Source organism: Corvus kubaryi, unplaced genomic scaffold, assembly GCF_017639235.1.
Source record: "Corvus kubaryi isolate FWS band 111438036 unplaced genomic scaffold, C.kubaryi_AGA036_p1.0 37396, whole genome shotgun sequence".
Classification (NCBI taxonomy): domain Eukaryota; kingdom Metazoa; phylum Chordata; class Aves; order Passeriformes; family Corvidae; genus Corvus; species Corvus kubaryi.
In genome coordinates this window covers 27,194,905-27,214,390 of record NW_024581135.1, presented here as the reverse complement: position 1 = coordinate 27,214,390, position 19,486 = coordinate 27,194,905, and the positions used below count along the sequence as shown (strand labels likewise).

The 19,486-nt window shown below is 41.3% G+C and overlaps 1 protein-coding gene across 5 annotated transcripts in view; it reads left to right on the top strand.

The window, feature by feature from the left end:
• Positions 1 to 19,486, top strand: part of SPATS2L (spermatogenesis associated serine rich 2 like) — a 79,387-nt gene that overhangs the window by 14,142 nt on the left and 45,759 nt on the right. For 3 of the 5 annotated variants that reach the window (XM_042040899.1, XM_042040900.1, XM_042040901.1), the window contains one exon: positions 3,699 to 3,771. The exons of 1 other annotated variant lie outside the window; for it this stretch is intronic. The gene's annotated coding sequence lies outside the window, so the exon portion shown is untranslated. Of the gene's footprint in view, positions 1 to 3,698; positions 3,772 to 4,729; positions 4,757 to 19,486 lie in introns of those variants that run through there. One more of the 5 variants, XM_042040903.1, reaches the window with a different exon arrangement.

Sequence of the window (19,486 nt, the reverse complement as noted above, 5' to 3'; positions counted from 1 at the left end):
ATATCCTGGAATGAAAGCTGGCTATCTGTAGTCCAATGTTTTCTTGTGTTATCAGTGTTCATCCTGGCTCAGCACGCCTCTGATTCCACCTATAAACTTAGCTTTTAATATTTTTTAGAAGTAAGTAAAAAAACCAACCCAAAGCAGAAGCCAAACAAACTAGTCTTAGCAGACTCTGACAACTTCCAGTTAATTTCAGTGCTACTGTAGTCACTATGCACTGTATGGATATATTTAGCACCGTGTTTTGCACAAGTGTGCAAATCCTATCTGTATAGGCTATTTACTTGGGAATGAAGGGATTGCAGGTTATGTTTACTGTTAGGGTCTAGAAGGCTCATGGGTCTACAGTGGAATTAGCAGAGTGCAGTGTTCTAGTTTTTGGGTTCTTCTGTGATGGGTGTGTTGTGAAATCCTAGGTTAAGTTTGGGGTCAGGGTTAGATGTCAGAAGAAGAGGGTTAAAGGGCTTGTTTTACTCTTCTGAAGAGTAAAGAAGATTCCTATAGGATGAGGACTCCAGTGTAGAGTGTTCCATAGCACATGTTATGCTTTGATTCTGCCCTTTAGGTTCATTAAGGGCCATGTCACAATGAATAGCTGTTCTGATCTAGATTTAAACTTTGTTTCTGGTTCTTGTATTGTCACATATCACATTAATACTAGGATTAGGGAACTGTTGAAAAAGTCACAGCTCAAGATGGGAAGGCTTTTAAATGCTTGGTTTATTTGTATGTTCTGCCGGGCTGTAGGGCTGTGATGAGCACTGATTCCTGGCAGGTGTTTTGGTTTATGTTGGTTTTGGTGCAGTTGTTTGTCACTGAGCTCTGGTAAATGTGTTTGGTGATGTGATATCTGAAGCTCTGCTTTTCCCCCTCTTCATACTCTGCAGTGGAGGACAATGTGTTGAAGGTTCTGTGGGCGGGTATCATGCCATCTCCATGCACATGGCCTTCATCAGCCATGGATCTGCCACAGAGGAATATGGACCGCTGTTTTACAGTCTGTATTCTATGGCCTGCAGAGTGACAGCATGCCTTCCTATTTTGGGGTCTTTTTGTTGTTTGAGAATAAAAATCACTTCAAGAATTGACCTTTCATTATAATGGGAAATTACCTTGAACACTTACAGATGTTAAGCAACAGTATTTTCTGTGGTGATACGTAGGTGAAATAAGTTTCCTTTTAACTGTTGTGCCTTTACTCTCCATTTCCCTTCTCTGCCCTTGAGTCATTTTTCCCTGCATACTGTTTGATAACATGTCATGGACCATTGAGTAAAGACAAAGTGGTGATTTAGGAAGGTGATCAAGCTATGGAAAGATGTCCCACAGAATTAATTAATATTTTTCAAAGTAATACATCTTATTTGGTCAAATTTGATAGATGTGATATTGCTTGGAAAGAACAAATCTTTACATCACCCAGTAAAATGGGGAGGTATAATTTTGCATGTAGTGTACAGTTGTCTTGGCTGTCTGCTTTGTTACTTTATGATGATGCAAAATAAGAACTTTGGACTTCAATTTTTTGCTTGTGTTCCTTTGTCTTTTAAAATAGTTTTTAATAATAGCTCTTAAGGGGCAATAATTATAATTCTAGCTTGAATAATTTCATACCAGTGACCATATTTCTTGACCACATCAAGAAATGGGATTCTGACATTATCTGTCACTTTCTTCTTAAAATCTTGTGAAGTTCAAAAGGACAAAAATTGTCAAAAGAACTCACTTTTAAGCAGGAGGAAAAAAATATTTTTTAAGTTGTAAAGCTCTTCCCATTTGGCTTTTTTGAGTTTTAGTTTTCCAGTGAAGTTGGAGAGGATTCTCCTCTACAGCTTGGGTTGAAAAAGATCAGAACTGGGGTTTAGCAGGTGGTGTGTTATGCAGGAAAAAAGTGGAATCACTAGGGTGCCTCAGTGCGATAGGGTGCCTCAGTGCAATAACGTCAATATCTGATTTTCTGTGTTTAAATCCTAAAAATACTGCCTGCAGACTACAGGTGGTACTGGAAGGGGTTAAACGTCTGTATGTTGGCATAAGAAATGCAGTAGCTATTAGGAATGTTGCTGTCTTTCTCAGTTTAATTCAGGTGCTCACTGGACAAAAGGGAAAAGTTCTCAGCCCTTCCTTGTGTCCCTTTGAAGGAAATAGCCAAATCTTGCTCTTGCTTGCACCAAAGAACAAACTGCTGGTAGGGCCATAGCATAGGCCCCTTCCTCAGTGCTTGGTTAGGGATTCTGCCCAAAGGCAAGGAATTGGATATGCTTCCCTCACCAGGTTTCCAGCCCCTCTATTCATCTCATGGATCTGTGCCTGTTGTGTAGGTTCCAACACCCAGAAATGCTCTTTAACACTGACATGTGTGATTACTTGTATTTCTTCATCGAAGCATCACATTTTAAATTGCTCTATTCATTCCTTTGATTTTGAACATAACTGTGACTCAGCAAGCCATGCAGAAATGTGCATTTAGATTGTAATGGACTTTGGGACATAAGCTGTGAGAGTCTTTGTTGTAGGAGCCTTTGCCAGGTGAAGTGCTTCAGGGAACATCTGGCTGTTTCGGATGCAGAAGCAATTAAGAGCTTTCTGCCTTGCTTTAAAATAAAACCTGTGATGCTGACAGGACATTTGCAGTCTAAAATTAGTTTTGGCCTTGGCAAAATACGTAGTTTCAATAATGATAAAATAGGACAGCAGTGACACATTTCTAGTCTAGTACAAAGAGTGAGTATTTTGTACTACAGAAGGAAAAATTAGTCTGTAAAGACAATCCAGTCATAGTGGCTTAGTAGAGGCTGATTTCAGCAGTCAGGATCTTCAGAAATGTCACAATATGCTTTTAAGGTTAGCCGAGGGACTGCTGAACAGATCTTATTCCAAAGCAAACAAGGACCAGTGTGCAACTCTTAATAGCAGCCAAAGAGGAATAATTTCTATCTGGCATGCATGGTAAACCATAGACCATGACTGCCTTCTCTTCACAGCTGCATGAGAGAATACAAAACTTTACTTCCCTGCACTATGGAAATTGGGAGATCAGTTTCCATTCATCCGTGTATGGATGTAAACAGGCAGTCAGTTTTCCATGTGGTTGTGTGTCTTTAACTTTGAGGACAATTCCTCTGAAATTTATATGCAAATCAGCAAAGGCCTTGTATTGTGAACAAAGTGCTGGTGTCACTCTTTGGGTTTCCCTTTGTCTCATCTGAGTTAGTATTCTTGAGATGATAATGTTGTTTCTGGAGAATGACCACAGTGAAACTGCACTGGTGCTGCTCAGAAGGGTTTGATTAGTAACTGCTAAGTTCCTGTAACTTGTGCCTACGGTCCTCTTGCATTAATGATAAAATAGTTTTCATTGCTTACGTTTATCTTTCTGCACATCCCATGTGCTGGCTAGTTTGAGCATAACGTGCTTTAAAAATGCGTTTGTCTTAGGGGAGAATTGTGTGTGTGGTCAGGAATGGGACTAACAGCAAGGCTCAGGTGATTGCCTAAGCTTTCATGGCAATGAAGATAGGCCCTTAGAAGATAGGCCCTGTAAAAACAGGTAAGGGCACCCCCACATGTTGACCACAGCAGTAAAGGAATGAGGGATGTTTATTTCACAAAAGTCTCTTGTGAGAAGACAGTAGAGTAAATCAAGAGTAAATTAACTAAGTACTTCTTTCTTTTTTTTTTTTTTAAACTTCCAGCTATTTTTGCAGGAGATACCGTCTACTGGAGAAGATAGAAAAATAGGAACAGAAACTGGAGTCATTCTCAGTGGTAAGATACCTTTTATCTCTCTTTGCTGATCATTCAGATAGGAAGGTTCTTTACTTACAGGTCTATCAGTGCAGGAACAAGAACCCAGGAACTTTGGGGGCTGCTTTCACCAGAGCAGTGCAGTCTATTTGAACATCTTGGAAGCTGAATCATATGGAAATCATGGAGTGTCTTGGGTTGGAAGGGACCTTAAAGATCATCTTGTTCCAAACCCCCTGCCATGGCCAGGGACATCTTCCACTAGACCAGATTGCTGAGAGCACCACCCAGCCTGGCCCTGAACACTCCCAGGGAGGGGTAAATTTTGTCTCCAGAGTCTATGATTCACCACTCCAGATAAATTTCTCTCCTTTGTCTTCTTTTTTTCTGTGTCAGCAAGTTGACCAGCTTATGCTATATGGTCCTACTGCTTCTCCTCACCATCTCCTCATCTTTGTAACTGTTTGAACCACAACTGAACTACAATTTGTAATTGTTTGTGAAGGTGTAGCATGGTTTGCAACTGAAAGTTCTGCTGAACTGGTATTCTGAAGTCATATCACACGAAGTATAGTCCAAAGTGATGTTCAGAGGGTAGTGGGAAAGGGTAGCTTTGTAGTAATGAAAAAAAAAAAAAAGATGCACATATAGACTACAAAACTGAGAAATGGGGTCTCTGCAATTGCCTAATTTTAGAGGTGATCTAAACCCCATGTTTTTTCTCACTTGTTTTGAAGAAAATACTTGTTTGGACATATCAAGTAATTCCTTTTGCCATTTTGTCCAGAGGCAGTTTCTCTGTGTCCAGCATGTTAAAAAACATAAGCTAAGCCTGTTCCAAGCCTGAATCTAATAAGTGGGCTAATGACCTCATCCTTCTATGTAATTCTAATGGAGGTGACCATTTTTTTCAAATGTCTGTAAGGTTCTCCATTTTCCTTGCAGATTAGGACACCTGGATTGTGTCCCCTACGAATGGCTTCCTGAGAAATCGTCACTGAATCATGTAATTCCTCAATTTTAAATCTGTAAAATGAGATAACAATACTCCTGCACTTAAGCATGGGTGTCAGGATGATAAATGTATTTATGTATTGAAGTTTCTGAAATGCTCAGGCATTATAATAAATAGACTGAAGGAGAACTCATTTCATTTGCACATTATTCACTTCATGCACCCCTTTCTTCGGTGGAGGCAGTTATGCTGTTTCTTAAGGATTTCCTTTTTGCTTCAGACTTTTTACACAGAATTGCTACTTGGCAAACTTCCAAAGCTTTTGGTAGTGGAAAGATCACAGGGAGTGGCTGAATAGAATCAATCTGGTAGTTAATAATTCAGCATGCTAAACTCGGTAGTGGTGAGCTGTGTGACTTCCTCAAAGGAAAGAAGAAAAGTATACGTGCCCAAAGTGGTTCTTACGCATCTGCTGATTGCAAGTGTGGCCAAGTACATGATGAAATATTGCTTGTCTGGCTCTGAGCTCTGTACAGTACAACCAGAGTGACTCATCGGGTCAGTTGCTGACCAGAAGTTGAGCTGTCAGAAACAGATGGGCTGCCTAGAGAGCGAGATATCTTGGAAGTATCTCCACCCTTGTCAGCAGTGTTACAGCACAGGGATTTCTCAGAAGCAGTAATTTCAGTGAGAGATGGTAGTTTTTCAGCTGCACTTGATCTTTCACATCTAGAACGATGCCTTGTGGCCCTGAGAATAAGGAAACTTGCTGGCTTGTTAGTGAAGGTCCTTATTTGTGGATCCTGTACTTGGAGGGACAGTAGTAGGGGAGGTCAGTAAAGTCCTCAGACTTGCAAAGGGATTGTTTTTCAGCTCTGAGAAGCCTTCAGGTTGCTATTAAAAGATGGTTGGTGTGTAAATGTTCTTTCTGCAAATGAGGCCAAAGTTTTTAAACAACTCTGAAAATCTTTTCCTGTAGTCTCTCTCCACCTCTTTACTCCTGAGCAGAATGGGAATAACAAATGCTTCCCCAGACTGTAGAGCTGGGCTGAGGATTATACTCAGCTCAGATATTTGGAGTTCAAGTACCCTACAAGTATCTAGGGAAATAGTTTTGTAGACACTGAATACTGGAGCAAGTTCTAGATCAGAATCTGAGAAGAGAGTACACCAATCTGGGATGGGTTTTCAATTTGACTTGCTCTGGTGGGTTCACCCTGGGCAGCTGCCAAGCACCCATACAGCTCCTACTCACTTGCTGCAGTAGCTCTCCACAGTGAGCAGGAGGAAGAAAATAGGAAGAACAAAATCGAGACAATGTTGAGTTGAGATGAAAAACAGTAAGTGAAGAAGGAAAAAATGGATTCAGGGGGTGCAAAACAAGGGAGACAGCGCACTAGGTCATGGCAGACTGATGCCCAGCCAGTCTCCAAACAACAGCCAAAAAACTTGCTTGAAAACAAAAAAAATCCTTTTGTTCCTCTATCCCAGTTTTTATTTCTGAACTTGAGGACACATCACATGAAATATCCCTTTGGTCACTCTGAGTCAGCTGTCCCAGCTGTGTCCTGTCCCAGCCTCTTGTCCACCTTCAGCCTGGCTGTGGGGGTGTAGTGGGAAACAGAGGTGGCCTTGACACTGTGCAAGCACAGCTCAGCAATAGCCAAAACACTGGTGTGTTGTCAGTGCTGTTGTAGCCACAGATCCAAAGCACAGCACCCTGTGGGCTGCTGTGAAAGAAGTTAACTCCATCCCAGTCAGACCCACCACAACCCCAAATCCTACTACCTTTTTTTACTTACTTTTTAATGTAGTACTGTAAAAAGAAGAACAAAATCCTGTTGTAAGATCTTAAGAACAGAGTATTCATGATGAAAAATGTTTTCTTGTATGTGCAGATGTGAAATTTTTATTAGAATCATGCACACTTTGAAACAATTCAAAAAGACTAAGAATTTGCTGAAGTCCGTTTTTCTCTGAGAAGAGTCTCAAAAAATTTGTTTCAGGGAATTCAGTAGCACTTAAGTGCTTGTCTGAATAGGGGCTGCATATTCAAGCTCTGTCCTGCAAGAACAATTCTGGAGAAATTTTACCCAGTGTGAACATGTGACCTATGTCAGAAATGGGTAATTCTCTAACTGCCTATAGGTGCATCTTATTACTGTCTGTATAAGTATGTAATTTTGTGCCTTAAAATAATCAGCTCTGTGAGTCTTATTTATCATGAGACTGGACAGATAAAATGCTTTCAAAATTGAAACATTAAGGATTAGAATTATGGGGTTATCCTAAGAAATGGAAAAAGTAAAAAATAAAAGATTTGAATTAGGAATGAAAGTTCACTTCTGAAAAATAAATCAGTAAATGGCCCTATGCTTCCCTGCAACACCTTATTTTTGATTATGTATGCTGCTGTCAGTGAAAAGTAACTGGCAGCTGTGTGATGCAAAGAGTTCAGATAATTCTGATTAGAGCTCACTGATTACTTTGATCAATATCAAAGTCAAACTGAAAGCAAGTTGAGCTTTCACAGATTTTTTTAGAGAGAATAATTGAGATTAAAGGAGATTCTTGAGTTCTTGAATTCATTCTTTATTTTTAGGGTATTCGGCCTTCTCTATTATTGGTGGCTCTTCTTTATTCCACTTGTCAGTATGAGGAGAGATAAGCATTTGTTCCTGGTAGTGAAAAGCATCACAAAGGCTTTGGTGGATGTGTAGTAGTGTGACTGGTCTGAATTTAAGAGTTCAAAGCGGCCACCTCCAAACCTCTTACTGGGTTTGTCAGTCAATGCTGTCATTCCAGGAGAGAGATGACATTATGGGATTTGGTTGATCGTGCAGTAAGCACAGTGAAACTGAGACTTCGGTGTCTTCATAAGAAGTTCTGGGAAATTTGTCATGACTTTTTAACACTGAAGCACTGACTTGAATGAAACGTTCCTTGTATCATGGGGAAAAGTGAACATATTCATAAAAAGGCAGCCCACAGAGCAGAATTGCCCCCTCTAGTATGTTCTGAAATGGTTCAGCTCTAAAGGTTCATGATTAGAGCAGGTAGTTTTTCTTTGCCAGTGACAACTTCGATTTTTTTGTTCCCTCTATGGAGCAGGCAGTTAGAGGAGGTTGGAAGAACTATGAATATCTTTGTTTTCAGCAGCGAAGGAACAAATGTTCTCTGAGGCCACTAGGATGGAGTGTGTATTCTGCTAGAAGGGAGGATCAAGGCAGTAATTTGTGCCCTGCCTAAAATAAAAGCAGGGTGTATATGGGGATAAAGTGTGAAAGAGTTCTTGTATTTTTCCTCCAACTGCACAGTTCAGGCAGTTTAAAAAGCCCTGTTTGCTGTGCTCTGATGGTGAGCAAAGTGGCTAGACTGTCCGATCTCAGTTAATGAGCAGAGCCCCTGGAAAAATAATGATAGCTGAAGTTAAGGTCTTGGAACAACTCTACCTGTGTCAATATCATTGGGAACCAAATTGCATGTTTGAGGAAGACAGCCAGTGGAGCTGAATCTCATCCTGTGTAAATTGCTTCTCATACATGGGTCTTCTTTTTTTCTCCGTTATTGGAGAGTCCAAATTATGAGCAACTATAAATCCAGCTCTCTTCAGCCAAGGTCCTTGGTTCTGTGGATACCAGGGACAGAGCTCTGTTAACCACAGAATCCCATCACAGCTCACGTCTGCTGCCTGCAGAGCCAGCCCTGCTTGTTTTGGTGTGTGGCTAAATTGGAGACGTGAATTTGTGGCAGCTCAGACTGTGCTTTTCTCTGCAGTAAGAAATCTGTGTGACTGCCAGAACTGCTCATTATGAATGAAGATGATAACTCTGTGCATGGCTTCATGAAAATGCAGTCATACACTTTGAAAAAGACTAGCTGTTCAGGAGTCACTTTTGCCCTTACTTGGTAAGGCTCTAGAATAATGAGGCATAACTGATACAGGGCTTTACTTGATAATGAATGCTGTGGTCAGCTCTTCCGTGTCTGCACAAGCTACAGTAACTTCCTGCTTTGTTAAGCTGAACTTTGCTTATCCCAAGTTTTGCTGTGATTTGGGCTTTCTGGGGAAGGATAACTGGCTAATAGGGAATTCAGTTAGCTTTTGGGGAGCCCTTGCTTAGCTGGTGTTTGAGAAATGTTTTGGTTATGCTGAAGTAGCTTCATCCAACCCCAACAAAACCCATTTGATTGGGAAATTCCTAGCTAGCTCAGTTTATTGTCTGGCAGTTCTTACTGCTGGCAGGATGGTTAGAGGAAGTTGAGATACAGGGAGTTGGACTTGCTGAGACTTTGACTTGCCTAGTGTGGTAACTCTGTTAACCAGCACTGGTTTTTTGATAGTGCCCACAGGAAATATGTAAGAGCTTGTCAGTGCTGTTGTAATGTTGCTAATTAACAGCAGTGAGAAGAGGAACATGGCAGTTAAGGCAATTTTGAGGTTCACATACAAAACATGCTTTTTTGTGTGCTTATGGTGGATTGACCCTGGCTGGATGCCAGGTGCCCACCAAAGCTGCTCTGTCCCTCCTCTCCTCAGCTGGGTAGGAGAGAGAAAACATAACAAGAGGCTCGTGGGTCAAGAGAAGGACAGGGACAGTCATTCAGCTGTTACCATCACAGGCTAAACAGACTAGACTTGGAGAAATTAGCTTAATTTATTACCAGTCAATAAGAGTAAGATAATGAGAAAAAAACCCCTAGATTTTAAAACGCCTTCCCCCCAGTCCTCCCTTCTTCTCAGGCTTAACTTTATTCCCAAGTTCTCTAATTCCTCTCCAGAGCAGTGCTGGTAGATGGGGAATGAGGGTCATGGTCAGTTGCCTCTGCTGATCCTTCTTCCTCAGAGGAAGGACTCCTCACACTCTTCCCCAGCTCCGCTGTGGGGTCCCCGCCATGGGACACAGCCCTCCGTGAAGTTCTCCAACCCGCGTCCTCCCCATGGGCTATAGTTCTTCTCAAAATGCACCAGTAGGGATCCCTGTACTGCACCAGCATGGGTCCCTTCCCATGAGCTGCAGTCCTTCAGGCACAGCCTGCTCCAGCATGACCTCCTCCTGGCATCACAGGTTCTACCAACAAACTTGCTCTAGCATGGGCTCCTCTTTCCATGGGTCCGCAGGTTACTGCCAGTAGCTTGTTCCATTGTGGGCTTCCCACAGGGATACAGCCTCTTCAGGCATCCACCTGCTCCCGTGTGGTGTCCTCCATGGGCTGTAGGTGGATCTCTGCATCCCTGTGGTCCTCCATGGGCTGCAGGGGCACAGCTGCCTCACCATGGGCTGCATATGGGCTGCAGGGGAATCTCAGCTCTGGTGTGTGGAACACCTGCCCCTCCTTCTCTACTGACCTTGGTGTCTGCAGAGCTGTTTCTCTCACATATTCTTACTTCTCTCTCTAGCTGCAATTGCTGCTGCACAGCTTTCCCCGCCCCCCCCCCCCCCAACTGTGTTTTTCCAGAGGCACTACCATGGTTGCTGATGGGATTGACCTTGGCCAGTGGCAGATCTGTCTTGAAGCTGACTGGCATTGACTCTATCAGACATGAAGGAAACTTCTGGCAGTTTTCACAGAAGTCACACCTGTAGCCCCTCCACTATCAAAACATTGCCACACAAACCCAATACAGCATCTGAAACGTGCTGGTATCCATGTTTGCCCAAGAAAAGTGGGTTTGGCATCCTTTAGAACACTGAGGGTTTCAGCTGGTAGGGCCTGCAGTGGTAAGTAGTAACCTAGGTAACTACAAGTTAGAGCTTAATTTGATGCTTTTGAATTCTGTGAAGCAAAGAGTATGTTACCTTATCCTCCAAAGCTGTGTTAAATACTTGTCTTCAGAAATTCTGGACAGATGCAAAGTGAAGGTTTGTCCACAGATTTTATTATCATTTCATGGATTCTGGCATGCCAAAGATAGATCACTTCCAGTGAATGGGTACAAACAGATGAGCTGAAAGATGCTCTAGAATATATATCTGTGCTATACAGTGTAACTGAGCTTACCTGTCTTTGAGAGAAGTACCTTAAAATAAGACATACTTTTATTTTCTTGAAAATGTTCCTCAACAAATAAACTATCTTCTTTTCATTCTGTTGTTAAAATTACTCCATTTGTTATCCATATGTCATAGCTAGTCAAACAGCTTTATCTTGGTATTGCCCTTGCCAAGTTAAGAAATCTTAAATTTAAAAAAAAATCCAAAACCTTAATATATCTGACTAAACGGGAACCTCAGTTCATGCATGTCAGCAACACTTCATATGCTATTGACCTTCAGAAGCAGAAAAGTTTTTTTGAGATTGTCTCCTCACTATTGGGGAGGGTGTGAAAGGGGGGACTGGTTAAGCTGTCTTCGCATACTTTTGGCAGTACAGAGTCTGCATTGACTGACTGTACTTTTACGACTAATTTTGATGTAGATGGATAGTGTGAGTTTCAGATGAAAAAATAATGGGTTTCTTTTGAGTTTTTCCTCTAAAAAGTGCAGTTCAAAGTCCAGTAAATGCTCTAATAGCAACTTATTCATGTATAATAGCAATTAGGTTGAAGGACTGTATGAACAATAAGTAATTATGGGTTAACTTATTTGTGTGCTTTTGTTGTTGTTTCCAGGAATACCTTTTGTTAACATCAGAAAATCAGTGTTTTCCTTGGCAGTAGGAAGGTGGGGGAGGAGAGGAGGGACTAGCATTTGTTGTAACTCTGAGAATACCAAAATGTCAGTGGTGGTGTTTCCAGTGTAGTGTGTGACTGTGCAGGTACTGTTAATGTGGGAATACTGCTGGGCCTGTGTCTGTTCATTGTGGATATACATCAGGTCATTTTACTAGAGAAACTTGTCAACATTTTTTAGAGCTTTTATGTACATACATTTTGTGTGTGTACATATGTATATAATATATAATAATTTAAAATACTGTTCAAGGAAAAATTTGCATCTTCTTCAAAGGACCTCTATGAGGTGACTTAGTTATGGAAAATGAAAGGCTGCACTTAATTTCAGTGTTTGGGTTTGGAAGGTTCAGACTGCCTTGGCACATTTAAATCAGGTGTTTACCTTCAAGCATATACATAACCTCACTGACTAATAAAGTATGCTTACCTATACTTTGAATGTATGTTACTTACCTGAGGTCTTGCCACACTAAGGCTGCTTCAGGTCTGTTTTGCCTCCAGTTGAGCACCTGGCTTTATCAGTTCTCATCAGAAGCCCTTTATTCAGGGAGCTCTTTCAGAGCTCTGGTAAAGTGCTTCCTTTCCCCAAACTCCTTGTAAACTTGCCAACTCATCATGACTGTGGTGCTCCCATGTGTGCTTGGTCAGGGCAGCTCTGATGACTTCTCTGTCTGCAGCTGGGGGGGCTCCTGTGGGACCAGCAAGCAGCTGGTTAAAGTCCATGTAGCTCTTTGAATTCAAAGGATTATATTTGCTGAGAATCAGCCTTGCACATCTAGCAATAGTAAACTGGCTCTTCAGAGATGCCTGAGCAAGAAGTAAAGGTGATGTGAACTTCAAATACTTCATAGAAAGAAGGCTGAAATCAGAATAGCTCCAGGACCATCTTTGAACTTGAGGTTTATTCCAAGATTGAGAACTTACTATACTGTACCAGTCTGCTGGTAGAAGTTTGATTCCTTGTGATAATTTATTTCTTGATGTCCAAAACGAGTGTGAATTTGAACACTTCTGATATTCACTTTTGTACTTCTGCTTACTGTTGAGAGAAACCACTGTGATTGAGGCAAGTTATGCTCCCACTTTACATCCTTCCCTGTCAGCATTCCCATGCTGTGCTCTTGTAGCAGTCCACATTTGGGCAACCGCAGAAGCAAATGGAGCGACGCTGTCTTTTGGCATTCTGTTCTGAGCTGAAATAGGAGCCAGCATAAATGGCTTAATAGCTCAAGTCCCTGGCAACCACAACTTGGAAGATAATACCTCATTTGTAAAAACTGAAAGTTAACCTTTTTTGTTGTTGTTTTGCAGGAGGGCCATGCAGATGTAGAATTTGAGTAGATTGTATTTTGCTGTTTGACTCTTCTTTATCAGTATGCCTGGTAAGATATTTTGAGGCACTTGAGGAAGAGCAAGAGGGTAATGTTTATTTTGGCAAGTCTTAACTGTTGAAAGCGAGTTTTCTCAGTCTGAATTTTTCTTTCCAGAACCCCCCATCCCTCTCTCCTGCCTGTTAGAGAGAACCATTTTGCTGACCATGTAGCTGAATCCATCTATTGTCAATTGGCCTCAGCTCTAGTAGTGTGATATACGTAGTAAAACCAGGAATTCAGGTTATGCTGAATCACAGTGATGCTCTGCAGATGTTCGTCTAGGATGCCAGCCAGCAGAGCACAGGCTGTAGGCTTCCAGCAAGATTCTCCTGCTGAGTGGGGAGGATATAGAGCCCCTGGATGTAGTGTCTGAAGTGGAGAGCATCAGAAGGCAGCAAATGGATACTTTATCGTGGGCAGCCACTGGCAGTTGTGGTAATGATGGAGTGCTTCTGGGTTTCCTACCTTTGGAGCTCTGGAGTGGGGGATATGCCTTTGCTGGCTCTTACCTGGTTCTAGGAGGCTAATACAGGTGTGTTTGAGGGAAATAAAAAAACTCTTCAGAGAAAACCTTCTTTTAAGAATGGCCTAGGGATTAAAGTACTCTTCTAGTGTAACAGGAGGCAGATTTGGAACAGGCACTAGATCTTCAGTGTCTGTAGGATGGAGATGGTCCCTTGTCACTAGGCTGCTGGGATGAGTTCTGTCTCTTCCATTTGAGCTGTTTCATTTTCTTTATATAAACATTTATAGAAAATGACTCCTCATTTTTTCTGAAGTTCTGATTTTAATGAATTGATAATTTCCTACTCTGAAATGAAAAATTGTTGGGAGACTTTTCCTATTTCAGCTTTTTGATATTTTTGTAGTTCACTATAGCTTCTTAATGTGGAGAAGAGTCAGTGATGTAGCCGAGTGTTCCCTTCTTAAGTGGGTGGTATAAATTGGATGGGTCAAAAAGAAGAGCAATAGGAAGGGCTGTCACCTCAGTTTAGAACTACATGTGTGTTTGACCACTCATAGACTTTTAGCCTTATATTTGATAGTTATTCAGGTGACAAAACCAACTGGATAGGGAGTTCAAACACATGGTATGTACAATAGTTTAGGTGGGAAACTGTTGGCTTCAGATTACTGATTCACTGCTTCACATGGCAAGCTGTGCAACTTTAGAAAGGATGTGGCTTGAAAATAAACGTTTGGCTACTAATCAGTATGGAAAGAGGATGGTAGGAATTTTCAGAGGTTGTGCCTAAGTCCCTTGAATGTTCACTAGGAAATAGCTCTTCTATCCTGTAAAATACCCTTGCATGGAAAAAAAAGTTGCACAGTCTCGCTGCTGTGCAACAAGACTCCCTTCCAGAAATTTGACATTTTTTTAAATCTGAATTCCTAGGGTTTGTTTAAGAAATGTGAAGTCACATGTGTTTTGGAGATGTTTTTCAATGTTTAGAATGCTATTTTTTTTTAAATTAATGGTACTTAGTTTCTTTTCAAATTTATTTTACTTAAAAGTATGATTATTTCATAAAGCATTTTATTCGTTCTTTGTATGTGCCTGCCTGTATATGTACACACACATATATATGTCAGCAGTTACAGAGTATTTACTTTTTACTGTTACCTGTCTGTTGAAACATGGATACATAGCTCTACATCGGACTTGCATGTGTCCCCTCCTGTATCTCTATTCTTCATTCTAATATGTTGCTGTAAATAATGCAGAGCTGGCCTTTCTTTAGTGCTTTTTAAATTGATCTCCATTGCTCAGAGGCAGGATGGTGTTAATGACCTAAGTATAAACTACTGTTTTGGGTTCTTCTCCGCCTGAGCTATATTCTACAGAGGTAGCAGCTCCAGGTCTCTGAGGTGGTAACTGGTGTCACTGTTTGAGGGTGTCAGTCACTTGCCATGAACAAACACCAGCTCGTGCAGTGACACCAATCTTCTGGGGAAGCCACACTGAAACTTGTGTCAAAGAAGAGCTTAGCTTCAATAGGACAGACCCAGCATTCAAAGACTGTACAGGAAGAGGGTTTGCAAGCAGCCTTGCTTGTAGCCAAGGGTGAGTTGTGGTCTGTGGACCAGTGATAGAAAATACAGCGAGAGTCTTTTGTGATGTCCGTATCAAAAGATACGTTATATCACTGAATACTTGTAAACTGTTTGGATGAAATATTAATGGAGTTGGGGAAGATGCCAGCCAAGTGGCTTTCTTTTGATGCTCTCTTAATCTGATCTTGGTAAGGGCTAGAGTGTTCCTCTGCAGGATTCTAATACAGTGGAGCTGCAACACCAAGTGCAGGGAGGACCTGAGGATCCCTCACACACCACATCTCTGTGAAAACACAAATGCCTGTGGAGCCCATGTATGTAGTGGTCTGGCTTCTCACACACTTGAACTGGGAGAGGGAAGCAAGTCAGGTGACAAGAGGGGAGAAGCACAGGCTCTCCCTGGGTTACATGCATGGTACCATCTCTGCTTAGGAAGAGGAGAGCAGAACAAGGTCAGAGAGCAATGGGTTTTATCAGAATGAGGTACAGAGCTTACTGGTGCCTAACCGTTTTGTTGCAACACTGACTGGGCATGATGGTGTGTCTGTGGTACCTGCTTAGAGCCATTCCTGCCCTTGGCAGAAATCTGAGGAAGATAGAAGGCAGAAGCACACTGACCCAGGTGCTACGGACTGTCCTTCCTCACGTATCCCACTCTCACCTCTGTCCCTTTTTTCTTTTTAGCAGATAGGTCTGTGGTCTTTCAGATATGGACTTTATAGTGTTAAATAGCATAACTGAGTTCCTGATGCACTACTGCACGTTTTCCAAACCTTTACTCCTTACTGCCCATTTCCAAGTGAGCAGCCTGCAAGGCTATAGATCTGAGACATCCACTTCTTCCTCAGACTGGGTAGTCAGGCATTTCAGAAACCCTCAGGAGGAGGTGATAAACAATGGGGGAGCATAAGCCTCCTTTCTGTAGGAATCCAGAGCTACATGTGGAATCAGTGAGATATTTTATTTCCTGCATCCTGTTTCCAGATCTGCAGCCAATAGGTTTCAGGCAGAGTGTGGTGACCAGTAGAGAATCTGGCTGCAATAGCTGAGCAGGAGGAAGAACGCAGAGGCAACAGCTGCATTCTGTGATTGAGAAAAGCGTGACCAGGGATGGAAGTGGGGCTGGACTCTGCAAATGGGGAATATTCTGGAATGTACGTGCACTCTCATACATATGTTTAGGCAGGCATTTAAAAGAAAGGATTTTAAAGGCCTCAGATGTCATGAAAATTACCTGGGGTATTTAATTAGTCCGAAGTGGCTAATCTCAAACTTCAGAAAACCAGGAAATACAAAACGATGGTGTGGATAGAAGATTTCTACATGCAGTCATTAGAAAGATGTTAAACAGTATTGGAAACCACTGGTTCTGTATTAATAACATTTTATGTTGATTTTGCTAGGTGTGTTCATTTCTAGTGACAAAAAGGCTAAAAGGACAGCTGTGAGGACACTTGTTAATATGGCTTAGGTGCTCCTGACTCTGGTTATGTTTATGCATTTATTTTTTTAATTATTATGTTTATCTTTAGACACTAGACTACAGCAAATAGAAAATCATACCCACTGCTAATCTCAAGATACTGAAGACAAATGTCTGAATCTTGGATTTCTTGTAGTTTCAACATCAGTGGCAGGGCTTTGTGTACAACTAAGAGCAGTAGTTGTTGTCACTAACAATCATATGCATGCTGATATTTGCCTATTTGACCTAATTATTTTTTCTTCTATTTAAATAAAATCTGAGTGAAAACCAAAATAATTCCTTTCTGAAATACTTGAATTTTGGAATTGCACTCTTGGAGTTTTTTCAGTCTTTCTGGTGCAACAGTATTAGCTTAAAACTGCATCAGAAAAATTGTGTTAATCTCAGGCTTCATGTGCAGTTCTCTAGTAGCATTTCTTTGTAATGAAAAACAAAGTCAAATGTGAAATGGAGGCCACATGTCTCTGATTCTGCTGGTTTTGCTTTTACCTGGAACATGTGGAAGTCTGCAGGCAAGGCAGTGTAATATAATATATATGGACGGGTAGGAATCCCATTTGAAAATGAGATGTAATTCTGTAGAGCAGGTAGAAATAGAGAAGATGAAAGCATAGTGCAGGCTGCTACAATCTCATTAGATACTGTCATGGTTTAATCCCAGCCAGCAACTAAGCACCACACAGCTGCTCATTCACTCCCTCCCCATGGGAGTGAGTTTGAGTGGCAGAGCTTTGTATGCTGAGTATGACATCTTATGATATGGAATATCCCTTTGGTCAGCTGTCCTGGCTGTGTCTCCTCCCAATTTCTTGTGTCCCTCAGCCTCCTCGCTGCTGGGGTGGGATGAGAGGCAGAAAAGGTCTTGATGCTGTGTAAGCAATGCTGGCAGTAACTTCAACATCCCTGTGTTGTAGCTGCTGTGAAGAAAATTAACTCAATCCCAGCCAAAACCAGCACAGGTACTTAGCATTTTTTTTCTTGTCTTTTGAAGTTCCTCTAAAATTGTGATTTCTTTGTTCTGCCCATACCTGTTTAGCTTTTTGGAGCTGGGTGATTTTGACTGAAGTATTTGGAAATGACAAAATGATCCGTAGTTAAAAATAGAAAATAATTAAAATTCATATTCTAGTGTTGTTCTACTTCATGAACAAATTTGAGTGACAAAATTGTAAACTCTAGTTTCTCTGGTAATAGAGAAAGCTCACTCAGTGACTGGGATTAGAGAAGCATTGGCAAGGGTCAAGTCAGTTAGACCTGGAATTCTTGATTTGCTGGGGTGGTATTTCCTTATAAAAGGAAACAGTTGCAGTGGGCAGATGAGGAACTATGACATTTTTTGGGGCGTAGGAAAGCATTCATCCATAAGCCTACTGATGGGAAATCCTCCCAACACCAGATTATTATGTGCTGTTTAATGGGGAATTTTCTGATCCCCCTTGCCGAAGTTGTGTTTTCAGATGTCAGAAGTGGTGGAGCAGGTGTCACACACAGTCTCCACTCTGATAGACTTTACTGTGACAGGGTATTTTCACAAATTTTATCTTTCTGGCAGCCCTTATGCTTTCATAAACTACTTTTCCTCTCTGTGTATTTGCAAGGAGACTTTTGTTGTTGTTGTTGTTAGGAGTGGGGACATACCTCCTCTTTTTCTGACAGTTTTGAAGTCTGAAATTTACATGTGCCAGGTGTTGCAGCAGTGGCAAGACACAGAGTTGTTGTGATTCCTTGATATTTGAGATGCAGACAATCCCACCCATCCATAATGTTGTATAGAATGGAATCTGTCAGCTTTACCCAAGGGTCTGGCTGGCTGGAAGGTGTCTGTGGGCCAAGCACCTCTGATGCTGGTACCAGTGGGAAGGTGGTGGGCATTTTTTGGGAGTTTAACACAGCAGCAGTGGGATTTCACAGCTGCTTGGAGACAGAACGCAAACTTCTGTAAAGGCTGGGCAAGCAGCCACATACTTTAAGCTGTGACAGGTGAGCTCTGACATATTTTTCTGCAGTGGTTAAAGGCTGTTCCTGTAACTATCTGCCTGCTGGACGTTGCTACTTACAGTTAAGGTCAGCAGGACAGAGCGCGTGCCAGCACTGTAGATGCCCTGGTTCAGGTTCATGATAGCTTCAACCTGCACAGACTAATATGAATAGCTTCATTTGGTAAGGGAGAGAAGTAAAACTCTAACAAAAGTAGTCCAGTCTTCTCTGCGGCATTCCCTTGAATGCTACTGAAATGCTTCATTTTACAAGGCAGGTGAAATGTTTCATTTGGATTTGTGTAATAGGTTTAGAAAAAACACCCTGTCAGTATTTGAGGTCAGGATGTAATGAGAAACTGAGAGTGATCTCCTGCTTCAGGTAGTGCATTTGGAAATTTGTATCAGAAATTAATGATCCATTTATATAAGGGATTTGGTAGTTTTTTGGGGTTTCTTCATTTATTTTTCTTAGAAGTCTGTTAGCATGATACTCAGTGACATTTCAGGAGCACAAATACAAGCAGGAGATGTGGAGAAAGACAAAGCATGTAAGCTGACATTCAAGCTGAGAATCTCTCATACACAGTACACTTTGTGTGTTTTAAATTTAGTACTTGTGTGAACTTAATCTTGGCTAGTGCAGAAAATCTTCTGTCAAAGACCTTTCTCCAAACATTCTTTTGTGTGCATGCTGTTGGTTACATGTAAAGTACTGTTCTTTAGGTGCCTTTAGGGTCCTATCTTGATGTTTCACAACTTGCGCAGAAAGAAGCTTCTCTGAAGAATTCAGGATGAGAATGTAGCAGCTCAAATTTAGATCTAAGCCTGGAGATAAAGCTTATAAAACTTCAGTGGGACTATTTTGTTCATAAAATTATGGATGTGCTATAGTCTTTTGCCACAGGATTAGAAACTAAGTGTTGTTCAATACTGAGATTAAAATAACATCAGACCAAAACCACTAGTTAAGTCAATAAATCAGTTGGTGCTACAATAAGAAAATTAAATTTGTTAGCTATTAAGTATGGGCATAAAGGATGGTGCTTTTAAAAATTAGTGCAGCATTGACATTTTCTTTTTAATGTCTCATCTGTATTTTATGTAACAAGCAGTGCTGGACTGAGTTGTATAAACGAGTAAGTGTTTTATGCATGTTATTTCAATTATCTGTCCTTGGAGAAGGTGAATGAAAAATAGCTCCAACTCAGTTTT